We start from the raw sequence: 3,009 nt of genomic DNA on the forward strand, positions 1-3,009 counted from the left end.
CAGTCATGGAACTGATTGGATGTATTGTAAGCCGTCTGGACCAGGTACTGTGCTTCCCCGGTCTCTCCGCACTGTCATGGAACTGATTGAAGGTATTGTAAGCCGTCTGGACCAGGTACTGTGGTTCCTCGGTCTGTCCGCACTGTCATGGAACTGATTGGATGTATTCTAAGCCGTCTGGACCAGGTACTGTGCTCCCTCGGTCTGTCCGTACTGTCATGGAACTGATTGGAGGTATTGTAAGCCGTCTGGACCAGGTACTGTCCTCCCTCGGTCTGTCCGCACTGTCATGGAACTGATTGGATGTATTGTAAGCCGTCTGGACCAGGTACTGTGCTTCCCCGGTCTCTCCGCACTGTCATGGAACTGATTGAAGGTATTGTAAGTCGTCTGCACCAGGTACTGTGCTCCTTCGGTCTGTCCACACTGTCATGGAACTGATTGGATGTATTGTAAACCGTCTCGACCAGGTACTGTGCTCCCTCGGTCTGTCCGCACTGTCATGGAACTGATTGGAGGTATTGTAAGCCGTCTGGACCAGGTACTGTGCTCCCTCGGTCTCTCTGCACTGTCATGGAACTGATTGGATGTATTGTAAGCCGTCTGGACCAGGTACTGTGCTTCCCCGGTCTCTCTGCACTGTCATGGAACTGATTCGATGTATTGTAAGCCGTCTGGACCAGGTACTGTGCTCCTTCGGTCTGTCCGCACAGTCATGGAACTGATTGGATGTATTGTAAGCCGTCTGGACCAGGGACTCTGGTTCCCTGGTCTGTCCACACTGTCATGGAACTGATTGGATGTATTGCAAGCCGTCTCGGCCAGGTACTGTGCTTCCCCGGTCTCTCTGCACTGTCATGGAACTGATTGGATGTATTGTAAGCCATCTAGGCCAGGTACTGTGCTCCTTCGGTCTGTCCACACTGTCATGGAACTGACTGGATGTATTGTAAGCCGTCTCGACCTGGTACTGTGCTCCCTCGGTCTGTCCGCACTGTCATGGAACTGATTGGAGGTATTGTAAGCCGTCTGGACCAGGTACTCTGGTTCCCCGGTCTGTCCACACTGTCATGGAACTGATTGGATGTATTGTAGGCCGTCTGGGCCAGGTACTGTGCTCTCTCGGTCTGTCCGCACAGTCATGGAACTGATTGGATGTATTGTAAGCCGTCTGGAGCAGGTACTGTGGCTCCCCGGTCTGTCCACAGAGTCATGGAACTGATTGGATGTATTGTAAGCCGTCTGGACCAGGTACTGTGCTCCCTCGGTCTCTCCGTACAGTCATGGAACTGATTGGATGTATTGTAAGCCGTCTCGACCAGGTACTGTGCTTCCCCTGTCTCTCCGAACTGTCATGGAACTGATTGGAGGTATTGTAAGCCGTCTCAACCAGGTACTCTGCTCCCTCGGTCTGTCCGCACTGTCGTGGAACTGATTGGATGTATTGTAAGCCGTCTGGAGCAGGTACTTTGGTTCCCCGGTTTGTCCGCACAGTCATGGAACTGATTGGAGGTATTGTAAGCCGTCTGGAGCAGGTACTGTGGTTCCCCGGTCTGTCCGCACTGTCATGGAACTGATTGGATGTATTGTAAGCCGTCTGGACCAGGTACTGTGCTCCCTCGGTCTGTCCGCACTGTCATGGAACTGATTGGATGTATTGTAAGCCGTCTGGACCAGGTACTGTGCTCCCACGGTCTGTCCGCACAGTCATGGAACTGATTGGATGTATTGTAAGCCGTCTGGACCAGGTACTGTGCTTCCTCGGTCTCTCCGCACTGTCATGGAACTGATTGGAGGTATTGTAAGTCGTCTGCACCAGGTACTGTGCTCCGTCGCTCTGTCCACACTGTCATGGAACTGATTGGATGTATTGTAAACCGTCTGGACCAGGTACTGTGCTCCATCGGTCTGTCCACACTGTCATGGAACTGATTGGATGTATTGTAAGCCGTCTGGACCAGGTACTGTCCTCCCTCGGTCTCTCTGCACTGTCATGGAACTGATTGGATGTATTGTAAGCCGTCTGGACCAGGTACTGTGCTTCCCCGGTCTCTCTGCACTGTCATGGAACTGATTGGATGTATTGTAAGCTGTCTAGGCCAGGTACTGTGCTCCCTCGGTCTGTCCGCACTGTCATGGAACTGATTGGATGTATTGTTTGCCGTCTGGACCAGGTACTGTGCTCCCTCGGTCTGTCCGCACAGTCATGGAACTGATTGGATGTATTGTAAGCCGTCTGGAGCAGGTACTGTGGTTCCCCGGTCTGTCCACAGAGTCATGGAACTGATTGGATGTATTGTAAGCCGTCTGGACCAGGTACTGTGCTCCTTCGGTCTCTCCGTACAGTCATGGAACTGATTGGATGTATTGTAAGCCGTCTGGACCAGGTACTGTGCTTCCTCGGTCTCTCCGAACTGTCATGGAACTGATTGGAGGTATTGTAAGCCGTCTGGACCAGGTACTTTGGTTCCCCGGTTTGTCCACACAGTCATGGAACTGATTGGAGGTATTGTAAGCCGTCTGGACCAGGTACTGTGGTTCCCCGGTGTGTCCGCACTGTCATGGAACTGATTGGATGTATTCTAAGCCGTCTGGACCAGGTACTGTGCTCCCTCGGTCTGTCCGCACTGTCATGGAACTGATTGGAGGTATTGTAAGCCGTCTGGACCAGGTACTGTGCTCCCTCGGTCTGTCCGCACAGTCATGGAACTGATTGGATGTATTGTAAGCCGTCTGGACCAGGCACTGTGCTTCCCCGGTCTCTCCGCACTGTCATTGAACTGATTGGAGGTATTGTAAGTCGTCTGCACCAGGTACTGTGCTCCTTCGGTCTGTCCGCACTGTCATGGAACTGATTGGAGGTATTGTAAGCCGTCTGGACCAGGGACTCTGGTTCCCCGGTCTGTCCACACTGTCATGGAACTGATTGGATGTATTGCAAGCCGTCTCGGCCAGGTACTGTGCTTCCCCGGTCTCTCTGCACTGTCATGGAACTGATTGGATGTATTG

This window comes from Haliotis asinina, chromosome 15 (genome assembly GCF_037392515.1).
Source record: "Haliotis asinina isolate JCU_RB_2024 chromosome 15, JCU_Hal_asi_v2, whole genome shotgun sequence".
Classification (NCBI taxonomy): Eukaryota; Metazoa; Mollusca; class Gastropoda; order Lepetellida; family Haliotidae; genus Haliotis; species Haliotis asinina.